The sequence below is a fragment of the Mus musculus genome, chromosome 10, assembly GCF_000001635.26.
Source record: "Mus musculus strain C57BL/6J chromosome 10, GRCm38.p6 C57BL/6J".
In the NCBI taxonomy this organism is placed as follows: Eukaryota; Metazoa; Chordata; class Mammalia; order Rodentia; family Muridae; genus Mus; species Mus musculus.
The window spans coordinates 45,822,273-45,835,824 of record NC_000076.6 but is presented as its reverse complement, the minus strand read 5'-3'; the positions used below and the strand labels follow the sequence as shown (position 1 = coordinate 45,835,824).

The following is a 13,552-nucleotide window of genomic DNA, read 5'->3' as shown; positions in this document are numbered from 1 at the left end:
TCCATATTATTGAGATTTCTTTGTATCTGTCATCAATTCTGGCAAAAGATCTATGAGTTGCTGAGAAGACAGTATGTTCTTTTTTATTTGTGTAAAATATTCTGTAAATATTTGCTAGGTCCATTAGATTTATAAAGTTATTTAACTCCTGCATTGTTCTGTTTAGCTGTTGTCTGGATGATATTCCTTTTGGTGAGAGTGGGGTATTAAAATTACTCACTGTCACTGGGTGAGGGGCAATATATGATTTTAGCTAACTAGTGTTTCTTTTATGAATTTGGGTGCCCTTGTGTTTGGTGCATAACTTTTAGAATTGTGATATCCATTTGGTGGATTGTTTTGACCATGTAGCTTCCTCCCCTATCTATTCTGGTAAGTTAGAATTTGAAGTCTATTTTCTCAGATATTAAAATTACTGTGTTTGCTTGTTCTTTGGACTATTTGCTTGGAATATCTTCTTTTTACCCTGAAATGAAGACCATTGCTGATAAGGTATCCTTCTAGGATACAGATGAAAGATGGATCCTGGTTTTTTAATCCAATCTATTAGTCTCTATCTTTTTATGGAAAAGTGAAACCATTAATATTGAGGGTTATAACTAGCACTATTTATTGATTCCTTATTGACTACTTTGTTGTTAATGGTGTGCAATTCTTACCTCTCTTTTGATTTTTCTGATCTGGGATTATTTATTCTTTGTGTTTTTCTGCATACAGTGAACCTCTCCAGATTGAAGTTTTCCTTCTAATGCCTCTGTGGAGCTGGATTGATAGATGAATGCTGCTTAAATTTGGTTTTATTGTGGAATATTTTTCTCTGTGTCTATTGAGATTGATAGTTTTGCTCGTTATAATAGTGTAGGCTGGCACCTGTGATCTCTCAGAGTTTGTAGAACATCTGTTCCAGGCCCTTCTGACTTTAGAGTTTCCATTGTAATTAGAGAAGTTTGGTGTAATTCTAAAAGTCCTGCTTTTATAAGATACTTAGTATTCTTACCTTGCAGACTGTAATATTTTTCTTTGTTCTCTGCATTTAGTGTTTTAAGTATAATATGTCATGGGATACTTATTCCATGGTCCATTCTATTTGGTGTCCTTTATGCTTCTCATACTTTGATAGGCATCTCCTTCTTTAGGTTAGGGACATTTTCTTCTTTAATTTTGTTAAAAATATTTTCTGTGTCTGGATTTCTTCTCCTTCTTCTATTTCTATTATTCCTAGATTTGGTCTTTTCACAGTGTCCCAGATTTCATGGATGTTTTGGTTTTGAATTTTTTTAAGATTTAACATTTTCTTTGTGTGAGGTATCCATTTCTTCTACCTAGTTTTCAAAACCCAAGATTCTTTCTTCCATATCTTCTACTCTATTAGAGAGGCTTACCTCTGAAGTTTTTGTTAGACTTCCTAGATTTTTCATTTCCAGTTTTATCTCATTTGAGTTTTCTTTAATGAGTCTATTTCTGCTTTCATAACTGTTTTTATAACTCCACTGTTATGTGTATTTTCACAGACTTCTTTAAGGTCCTGGAACATATTCATAATTGTTATTTTGAAGTATTTGTTTTGTGCTTCAGTTATATTTTATTTCTTAAAGTCTACTACAGTAGGGTTACTTGGCTCTGGTGTAGACACATTGTTCTGGTAATTGTCTATTGTGTTTTGATTGTGCTGGGGTTTAGGCATCTGGAATTGATGTTTAGGTGTTGATGTTTGGTCTCATCTTGGTTGAGTGGGAGTTCCATTCTTTGTTTTCTGTCACCCTCTCTGGATTTTAAAGAAGTGTGCTAGAAGTGGGTAACAGAGAATTTTATAGGTTGGTAAGTGGCAGGGGAAATCAAGGTGGGCTAGGAGGAAAGACTGATAAGGGCTTCAGAAAAGATCAAAAGGCATCAGTCCACACCTAGAAATGGGTTCCCCAGGAAATTGAGATGTGGAAGTAATAGGAGATCCTGAAAGTAAGTTATAGTAAGGCAAAGAATTGTCCAAAGAGACAGGAATGAAAGGGTGAGGCAGACTTTGGGTCTATACCAAGAGTTGGAGTTTCTAATGAATGGAGTTGAGATAGAAAGGGGACAGCTGTAAGGAGGTTGTTATTGGCCTGTGGGTGACTGTAGAGAGATCATAAAGGAAGACAGAAAGGATAGTGTGATTCAGCTACCTGAATCCCTGCAAGGTGTGCCACTTGGGGTCCTGGGTAGAAAGTGCTTCTAGTATAGGTGGCTGACAGAAGAGGATAGAGGTTTGGAAGAGTTCCCAGGAAATGGGAGAAGGGAAGGATGGAGGAATGGCAAAAGAGAGAAAGAAAGGAAGGTAGGGAGTGTGAGAAGGATGGAAGAGAAGCCCTGACAAGCAGTCTGCCACAGGGCAGAAGAGGAGACCAGGGAAACTGAAGTGGCAGGCAGGAAAGTGGCAGAGAGTCTACCATGTCCATGTCGGATGCAGCTGCTGGACATCGTGTTCTGTTCCATCTGTGGTTCCAGCTCCAGATCTTTAGAAGTGAGTATATAACATGGAGTGACTGCAGAAACCAGGAAAATAGAAAAGGAACCATGGGGGAGGAACGAGCACTAGAGAATGGAAAGCAAGTGATTTGAAGGGGAACCTGAGTAAAATGAGGGGAGTAGAGTAATTTAACTAGGTGCAGGAAGGGAGATCAATACAGAAGGAAAAGATAAAGAGGGCAAAATAGCACTAAGGATGTCTGAAAAAACCATAAGCGTTCATATTATTTATTTACCTAAATTACATACATATTACCTGAATGGCATCCAATACATAAAATTATATATATGAACATGAACGTATGTAGTTCAAATGGTTTTATCCCACTTGAACTGACAATACTCATCCAAAGATCACAGGCTAACAAACCTCCCGATACCAGGCACCTGAAACAACCTCCCATTCAAGCTGTTGACCACAAGAGTCCAAAATCTCCGAACAACATATGTTGTGGCTATTGCCCTTGACTGCCTCGCAGAGGTTAAAAGTGAGCCCCTATTTCTGAAGGCAACATGCACTTAGGATTTGAGCTGGTTCTGACCTGAAGGCCTCCTCCCTAAAGACCAGCTTTTACAGTACCAAAGGCACTGTGCAGCATCTTGGGAAGGAAAGCAATGGATGCTGATGTTGCTTGAGTGGCCTCCCTCTAACTCTGAATCCAGTGGGTTGAGTCAAGTCATTCCAGAACATGGCTAGGACATATAAAATTAACTTTTATTCTCCTGCTGTAATTGTTGTCTGGAGGCTTACTGCCTCTGTCTGCTAACCTAGGCTAAATCCTGGAAGCTTCTAGCCTCTGTACACTCTATCTAATCTAGGCCTAGAATGCGTTCAGCCTCTGAGACTTGCTGATAAATAAGCTCACCCTTTCTTGTTCTCTCTGAACTCCTGTTGGCTTGTTCATCTCAGCTGTTCTGGCTTAAACTCCTCTCCCAGTTGACTTATTCAATATGGCTTTTCTCTGGGCCTCTGAGTTGTTCTGCTTGGCCTCAAACTAACTCTTGCAATCTTTCCTAATCTTCTGGCTCCTTCTCATTCTCTGGCTCATTCTGACTTTACCTGTGTCTAGCTTGTTTACTTTTCAGTCTATCTCTGAAAAACTCTCCCGGTAAGCCCACCTTCCTCTGCTTCTGTGTGCTGCTCCACTATCCCTCTCAACTCAACTGCAGCGCTCTCCACAAACTCTACTGTATCCTATACTGTACTCTCTTCTTCTTGTATCTTATGTCTCTCCCTAAAGTAGCTTCCCTTCCCTCTCTTCTGGTGAGAGTTGGGTATTTCCTGTTCTGTCAAATCTTTCTCTGATGCATCACTCTTTCTGCCACTCTATTAGACATCACCTTCAAACACCAGTTCTTCCTTATACAAACTAACTTTACCTTCATAGATTAGGATTACAGGTGAGTACTAAGGGTGTGTCTTTATTCCAGCCTTAGGGATTAAAGGTGTGTGCTAAGGGCTCAGCCACACCCTAACTAGAAATAGGTTCAAATATCCTGTAACAGGACACTACCTATCTGAAGCCCAGCCCATTTCCCCTTAAGGTCCATAAATCCCACCAGTTACTTTTGTGAAAGAGAGTAGGAGGTCTATTTTGATATCACAGCAAAGCCACATTCTCTAGTTCTACCCATAAGAAAAAATTGTTTCTATGGCTATTTCTGTTGTGTCTATTTTAGAACTAACTAGCCCCTTCAGATTCCAATACCTAACATCTCCTTGAATTACATTATTTAATTGTAGTTTGTAAGATCGCCTTGTAAATCAAAGAAGAACTTCCTTTTTTGTGAATAAAATTAAGTGGTACAGTTAGTGCAATTCTGTGAAACAGAAAAAAATAAGTATGGAGATTTTTACTATGAAAACCAATTTTGTTCCTAATTCAAAAAGTCCTCATAAAACAATATGATTTTTTACCCTCCCATTTTTTCTATGAGCCTTAGCCTTCTCAACTATGGATTTGTGTTTATAATGCTCTCCAAATGCCCTGTACCATTCTCTGAGTACATAAATCTGCAAAACAAATTTACCCATGAGCAGCTCAGGACTTGCTGGCATCAATTAAAAATAAGTGGTGTAAAACAAATTGATGAAGGATAATTTTAATGCAACATCATTTCAGCTTACATGCCTTCCACCTCTAAAAATAAGCAGACCTGAACAAACAAAAAAATTTCCCTAAGAAACAAACAAACATTTGTTCCATTCAATAAAACAAATTGCTTTTATGTTATCTGAAAAGGTTCAGTCAAACACAAATATTGGCACTGAAACAGAACACATGAATACTTTTGCATAAGTGCTTTCAAAGCATCCTTTTGTGTGATTTAATAAAAAAAATGGTGCTACAGTTGGAAAAATAATAGGACAGCAAACTTTGTAACATACCGTCAAATGAAAGGTAAGCTTTGTTGCACTAGTAATGGCCTTTATGGGACTTATTCCTTAATGCTCTTGAAATTAAATACTTGAAAAAAAGACTGGTTTAAACATAAGATAACTTTTAAAGCTCCAAAGTATAATTTTTTACTTTAATCTTCTGTTCCAAATAAGTAGGGAAAAGCTGTTTCTAAATAAATAAGTGATTGGAAATTCTTATGCACTCAGAAGTTTTTAAGGAGTCCTGTCTTATCTCTCACCCACTGAGTTTGTTTCCTCTTCAGTAGGTTCTGTACAAGTGTCCTAAATCTTCCCCCATTGCTCAGACCCAGTATTGTGTCTTCTGATTCACAATGCTACATTTATTTTACAGAGACTAACAGCCTCTCCTGTTCCCTCCTCCCCTCCCCCAAATCTTCTTACCTTCATACACTTACCCTTCATGTCCAGTCTTTCTGATCCCAGACTAATTTTGAAACTACTTTCCTTTATCCATCTTCCCTTTGCCTGTCTCTTCCTCTCTACAAAGATGATCAGAGGGTCTCCTCTTTCTTCCAGTGAAAAGCCATCAGACCACCATTTAGATCAAACCAAAGCCCCCAAATCCTTTGCCTACAGAGGTCAGGAACATCAGGCAAGTGAATAAAAAGCTAACCACTGTGGACATAAATGGTGATGGATAGTTCACGTTATTCCTAAAATAGACAGCAGGCCCAGTATCATCACTTCTGGTTTTATTTTAAGATAAATAAGATTTATATTAACTTTTTAACATTTGAGTATTGAAAACTAAGTTCTTAAACTTTGGAATCTAGGTGAGACAATGTGCAGATCTGTCAGAGCACAGCCTTGCTCTGTGTGAGGAGGTGCAAGACAGCCTTGCACCTGTCTGCTCCTGATGTTGTCACGTGCTCAGTGTCTGACTCCTGGTTTTGCAACCACAAGTTAAAGAAGAAATGAACCTAGGTGGGACACTTTGGTCTCTTCCGTGTGCTTATCAGCCTAAACTGTGACAGCCTTTGACATCAGTGACTGACACTAATGGCTGACTCACAAGCTTGAAAGTCCCTTGTTGGTGCTTTCCAAATAACCTTCCTCCTGTCTGTCCATTTCTTCTTCAACTTACTTACCCTCACACTTTGTATTCTGACTGCTTTGATGATTTTATTCATACTATTCATAAATGTGGACAGTTTATAGGGAGGGGATACATGGGCAAGAAACTCCATGTGGCAATTGTCCAGAGAACAATATCACGCACAAAGAGGAAGCTCTGTCAGTATTTCCAAATGTATATGTATGTTTAAAACACTGTGGTTCAGGGATTTAATGGATGTGGGTTTTTATTTTTTTAAGGCTCCTCCTGATATCCTAATATCCAGCCAATTTGAATCATGATACCCAAGGAAGTGAGTATCTACTCAAACTGATGAGTCCAACCTAATGCAAATTACTGCTTTATGATCTGCCAGCAATCCCATTTACTCACTCATGAAAACTTAACTAAGTGCTACAACAGCCCCGTCATACTGCCTTCCTCAATCTGAATACATTTTGCATGGAAGTGTTTGTTTCATTGTATAATTTGTAACACAAAGCTTTAATTTGGCACTGCAGATGAGAACCTTTCAAGACCACTTACTGTTTCTCAGAGTCACTGCATGTCCAGTGGCCTGGGTTGCCACTTCTCTTCACCCTCCTTCCCAAATATTGTCCTCTGAATTCTCTGTTATATTTCCAGTCCCCCACCTCCTGGAGTGTGAAATTTAACACATCCCATGGCCCATCCTTCTAGATTCTCCTTTATATCTAATGCTGATCTTTTCCCACACTTCTGCCTCTGGCCATTCATGCCCTTCCCCATTCCAAACACACATTCCTGAGCCTAATAACACCTTGCTGCACCATGCTTACCTTGCCCTGTGCCAGTCTCTCTATTTCAGCCTCTTCCTCTTCTTTGCAGCCTCTGATGTTTCCTCTTCCTACAGCCCTTCTTTGCACTCTCGAGGACAGACTGAAAGACGTGGTTAGTTGAAGTACTTTACTCCATCTCTCGGTCTCTTTGATAAAGGCTCAGGGATGTGCTGATCTTTCTTCTGTCATGGTTTCTTACTCCTGATGAGCCAGGGTCTACTGCACAGTCAGGTAGACAGTGAGGAATCTGGGAAACCCAAGAATGCTAAGGTAAGCCTCTAGCTCTAGCCAAATCTACAGCAGTAAAGACCACTTTAGGAACTTGGAAAGCCATTCTTCTGCCTTGGAAACACTGCTAAATGTAGTTGCCATCAAATGAGTATGTTTCTAAATTCAGTTTTACTGGGGAACATTTTATTTTCTCATTGATCCTTTTGGCAACTTTTTATATTTGATATCTCATTCCCAACTTGACTGCCCCACAGGTTTCTAGTATCTAAGAAATAAGTTCCATAGAGTTGTCATTCCTTAGAGTTGTTATTCATGGCCATTCCCAACCCCTAGTAGGCTGCTTGTAATTTTTATTAAGAGTAAGAAGACTGTCATTGAGTCTAAGAAGATGTGTGCCAGTTCACAATGTCTCATCATTGAATTCTTAAAAGACAACGTTTCTGAAGCTCCAAGAGTGATATTCAGTGTTGGATATGGACATAAGAAATTTTTTTGCTGACTTTAATAAGCTTGCTCACTTATCACTTATGACTGTAATTTTCATGGCACATAGCACTTGAAAAGGCTTTGCTTATATTATCTCCTTAATCCACACAACAGTCTTTCGAACATTTGCAGATGAAGAAATTGATGCCCAAGAAAATTACTTTGACTTTCCTAAGATCATTTGGTTTATAAGAAGTATAGCTGGTTCTCAATCCCAGATCTGACTTTAAAATCCAATCAACATTTTATTACCCAGTCTTGATTAATTTATAAATGTAAATCTCCACATTGATCATCAAAATTCATGGTAAAGATTAATAAAATAAATGACCTATTTTTAGCATATTGATGCAAAAATCTATGCTCGCTCAATACCATTTTCTTCCAGGACTCTTGTCTCTGTAAATAAGTATTTTATAAACCGCATATACCAAAAACTAGCCACAGACAGAGGAATGACGGATAGTGGGAAAGCACTAGAGTCAAACAAAGTCATAGTGATGGAGAGGCAGGAATAAAGGCAGCATCTTAATAATTGTGTGCTGTCTGTAGAAGCTGTTTGGCAAATGTGACCTCTGTGTTGTCATACAAAAATCAAACTGCACCATTTACCTTGTCCAGGACCAAAGAGAACCTCAAAACCTCAAATAGCCTTCCTACTTAAATTACTTACGCACTTGATTGATTCTTGTGGCTATAGAAGTTCTGCCTGCATGTGTGTCTGTGGACCACCTGCACACCTGGTGCCAGCGACGCTAGAAGAAGCCGACAGACACCCTGGGACAGCAGCCTCAGATAGTTATAAGCCACTGTGTGGGTGATGGAATTGAACCCCAGTTCTTGGAAGAGGAGCCAGTACACTTAACCACTGAGCCACCTCTCCTGCTCCTCCTTCCTTCCACAATGTCACTCACCACGGATTCCAACGCTAGATGGAAGGAGTAGAGATTCAAAAGCCACACAAATCCTATCTGTTCTCATACTAAGGAAGACAGAATGTGTCTCTTGAAAATCCTTCGTATGCACATGGACTATGGGGCTGACAATAGCTAAAGTGAAGGAAGAAGAAACAGGATAAACCTTTGCAATATGTCATGACGTACTTCAGGGCCAACTCAGATGGCTTAATTTAAAAGAAACTGAATGCGAATACTTTTCTTAGGTTAAAATTTTCCTTTCTTTGCCTCCAGAGCTTTGACTCTCGGGTATGATCCATCCAGGAAATTATCTCCAAAGAGGAAACACACACATGCATGCATGCACATGCACACATGCACACACACACAGAGACACACACGAATGCACACACATCTATGTGCATACACAACATGCATGCACATGTACACATATATATTCATGTGTATGCACACACACAGATATCCCTTCATATATAAAGGAGAAGAGAAGCTGAGGCTGAGAAGAGTGGTAGGGGGATTAATAGAGAAGGATAAGCTGAAATTGATTTAATTTTTACCATATCTTTTTGTACCTTCAGTGTTTACCTAGTGAGCACACTACATTTTCAGGAAAGTAGCACAACATATATTGTACAGTCTTTTTAATCTGTGCTTCAAACACATCCTCTGTCACCTAGAAATTCATAACTTGAATATATTTGCAAATAAATGCAAAGAAGTCTGTACAAGAATATTCGGGATGATATAATACAAGAGATTAGATGAGCTCTAACTTCTTAGCAGTATGAGATTTGGTTAATGTAAAACTCCATTACTGTGAATGAGAAAAATCTCCACAAACAAGATGGGTTGTTCACAAAAATGTCAAACTGAGCCAAGGTGGTGACGCATGCCTATGATCCCCACACTTGGGAGACTGAGGCAGAATAACCAAGAATTCTAATCCAGCCAGGACAGTGTGGTGAGATTTTTGTCTAATAACCCAAAACTTCAAGTCCCTTGAGCAACCAAGAAGAATGGCAGGAGGAGTGGGAGGGGTCTGGAGCATCCTTGACCAGTGTACAAGTGTGGGCTTTTCTATGCTTCCTTTTCCCACACGAGTAATGACACAGAGACATTTCCATTTATAGTGTTAATGGCCTTAAGCTAGGCTTTTCCCCACAACAAACTTGTAACTTAATCAACCCATTTTACTATTCTATGTCTGCCACCTGGCTGGTTACCTCTCCTCAGTTTCATACCTTGGACCTCTTCGGAATCTGAGTGGCAAGTCTTCCTGTGCCTGTCTACTCCTCAGAGTTTCTCTCTTCCTGCTGGATGTCCCATTCTCTAATCCTGCCTCAGCTTATTGGCCATCAGACTTTTATTGACAGGTGATGCTTACACACAGTACACAAGAGATTATCCCCACAGACAGGCAACTCATAAGAAGGCGTTCCCTCCTTGGAGGTGGTTTGTTTGTTTGTTTGTTTGTTCGTTTGTTTAAGGACTTACTTCATAGGAAAAGATTTATGCCTGGTACTATAAAACTGTTTAAAAATCAAACAAACAAATAAAAATGTTAGGAAGTTCATGGGCTTTCTGCAGGAACTGAATATACTCATTTAACTAAATTGATATAACACCAAACTGCCCTACACTATGACCTGGACATGGAAGTTTCCATGTAGTCATACTTTTTAAGTGTCTGTAAGAATGTGAAGAATGTGGAAGTGGAGAGATAACAAAATACATACACACACACACACACACACACACACACACACACATATTAATATATATATTCACATATACATTCATACGTATCCCTGTAATTAAGTGTACATGTATTTGGTTCTAGAAAGAGTCATAGGGGACAAGGAACAGTTATTGGCAATTTTATTTTCTGAGGCATTGGTGATTTGTGGTAAACAATATTTATCTTTTATAGTATTCTCTGTTTTGCTTTTACATCTTTAGTCCTTATATGCATTAATTTTTAAATTAATTCTTGATTCTTAATCAGTTCCTTAGTACAGAATAAGAAAAATCCCTGCCCACTTTCTTTGTTAACCATCTGCCTTCCATTCATGAATCAGAGCAATCAAAGGCTAATGGAGCCCAATATACATCAACCATCCAAAAGAGAAAAACCAAGATGGGCAGTGGCAACGATGGACCAAAGGGGAGAAGGTAGAAGACTCTAGAGATTCATGAGATGAATAAAACCAAAGCCCTGGGAAGCAACGTGCTCTTTGAAATTGAGAATGGGGATAGGTTAAGAAGATAATACATCACAGAATCAAAATTAAAATCAAAATATGAAGAGAACAAATCTTCAAGATCTCACCTTCATCGCATAAAGTTTCCACAAAGAACAATGAGAAACACAGATAGCATCATCCAGCTATGGAAGAAACTCTCCCAGAATAAGCAACTATGTATGAGTCTTTGTATCAGGAGCCTCAGCAGCAACCAAGCAGGAAACTCTTGAACAGATTTTTGCAAAACTTAAGAACATCAAGGAGAAAAGGAAGGTTCAAAAAAGTTTTCCTCTGGACAAAGCAAACAAGCAAAATTACACATTGCTCTCAAGGCCACAAGGGTCAGGCTCACATCAGAGTCCAGCACTAATGAAAGCAAAACAATGACTTGGAGAAAGTAATGTGAAATTTGAAATTCAATAACAAAGAAGACACAGGTTTCTCCAGATAAAAATGAATGTTGCTTTTTTCCCTAACATGTGCCTAATATGGTTTCTCTATGTTTTTTAAACTTATGAATAATCAGCTAGACAACCTAGAGAGATATAGTATCCCTCTCTGAACTCCCTCTTTCTACTTCTCCCCTTACATCAGTGTTTATGTGATAGCTGACACCTTTCTTATGCAAAACAGAAAATTCAGAAGAAAAAAACTGAGGAAAAATACTAATCTAATTAAACACTGAAATGATAGATATAAAAACTTTAAATCAGCTTCTGCTTTCTACTTAGAATGTTCTCTTCCAACTACATAAATTCTGTGACACTGACGATTCTATCTTCTCTAAAGATCTAATCATGTCATTTGGTCTTCAGAGAGTAAGACCTGTTTAGCTATAATTGACCAACGCTCATTGTTGATGTCAATTGCTCAGAGTTAGCCTGTAGAGGACTGATTCAATAACCAGACAGAATGTAAATATTCTGTATTGTGACCATTAATCTCCATTATATGGATTTGAAGTCATCTAAGAGATGTAATCCTGGACTGGCTAGTCATGGTGTTTCAGAAGGGTTTAGCTAAGAAAGGAATAGTCTCTGTTGAATGCAGGTTGTTCCATCCCATGGCCTGGGCTTCCAGACTGATAAGAAGATAAAAACAAGCAGAAAAGCCTATGGGTAGCTGTGTTCACTGCTGTTTCCTGTCTGCAGATGCAATGTGACTAAGAAGCCTCTATCCAACCAGGATGGGCTGCATCGATTCTTAAACCATAAATCAATATAAACCCTTCTTCCCGTAAGTCACTTCCCTCATGTGTTTTGTCATGGGAACAAGAAAAGCAACAAATGCACATTATCTTAACATGACAGTAATAGTATAGCAGGTGATAGGTGGGAGGTGCTGTCAGGGAACTGGAAAGAAAGATGTAAGGCTAATTTCCTCACACCATAATGGGGAACTAAGATTTCTGTCTAATGTTTGAGACAGCAAGAAACAGAATTTGCATATATAATTGCATGTATAATTCAGTTATAAAGATCAGTCAGCAGGCAAATTAAAGTGTAAGAACCCAAATGAGAATTGACAGGGATAGAAAGAAAACATGTTTGCTTCATTCACCAGCCCCATAGCAGGCTGTTGAACACTGTTTTCAAAGGTGATGGATCTGAATGAATGTTGAGAGAGAGTTTACGGAAAACTTAATTTTTATGATTTTTGCTTTGTTTTTGGATGGGGTTTGGCTTTTGTTTTGTTTTGTTTTGTTTTGTTTTGTTTTGTTTTGTTTTGTTTTGTTTTGTTTTGTTTTGTTTGAGACAGAGTCTCACTACGTAGCATTGGCTGACCTGAAACTTGCTATGTAGACGAGGCCTGTCTCAAGTATGTAGATATCTGTTTGTGTCTGTGTTTGCTTCCTGGGTGTTGAGATTCAAGGCATGTACTATGATGCCCAACAAAATTAAATTTTAAACATTTTTAAGTGAGTTATTCTGAAAAGTGATGTAAAGATTGGTGAACAACAAGATACCACTTGTTAAATGTTCTCATTTTTTTAGAATTAAAAAATAAATTTGCTTTGTCTATTTAGGATGCCTCAAACCCTAGTTTAGATATATAGGTAAGTATTTTTATTAATACATAATAATATTAATAATAAATAATAGCAAATGTTTTGGTAGGAATTTTTGTGTGCAAAAGACCAATTGAGTTACTGAATTATCACAACTATGATGACATAAGAACTTTTATCTTCTGCATTTTACATAGAAAGAAACAAAGACTCAGAGATTCAGGATTTCCCAAAATACTACAGCTAGTGAGAAACGAGGGGTCTCAAGCTCAAGTGTGAGTTCAAAGTCTGACTTCAAAGTCCAAGCTTGCAAACACTAAACTACTGCCTGGACTTATCCTGCAATTCTGAATTTCCAATATGAAGTCTATTGTCCCTACACCTATATGAGATGAGAGAGAGAGAGATCATGGGTGGCTGTTTTAACTCAAACAATTTCATATATTTATGCATATATGTGACATATATATATATGATGTATATATGGTAGAAGACAATAAAACAATGGTTTTCAATTCAGAGAGAAAGTCATTTCTACTCTGGAATTCAAAACTCAAGGAACTTACCAAGTGCAAGGTTATAAATAGAAGTATTTCAGACATAAAGGAACTGAGGAAAGTTACTCCCTTTGTGGCTTCTTCACAGAAGCCACATGAAGGCAGGAAGAAGGGGGAGAGTCTCTGAGTGAGACAACAGGTGAAGCAGCTGCTGCCCCTCAGTTCCTAAGGAGGAAAACATGGAGCTGGCTCTCAGTGCCTCCCATGATACGTTGTTTAGTGTCTCCTATGAGATCCATGAACAGATTCTGATATTTTCAACATTCAATATAGTTTGGAAAATTCTTCCATATCACACTGATTGGAGCTGTGGG

General features: G+C 38.4%; 1 long non-coding RNA gene across 1 annotated transcript in view; it reads right to left on the bottom strand.

Moving 5' to 3' along the window:
* D030045P18Rik (RIKEN cDNA D030045P18 gene) overlaps positions 1-13,552 on the bottom strand; it is a 44,315-nt gene that overhangs the window by 16,194 nt on the left and 14,569 nt on the right. The window contains exon 2 of the long non-coding RNA NR_040624.1: positions 6,797-7,043. This is a non-coding gene — a long non-coding RNA (RIKEN cDNA D030045P18 gene). The remainder of the gene's footprint in view (positions 1-6,796; positions 7,044-13,552) is intronic.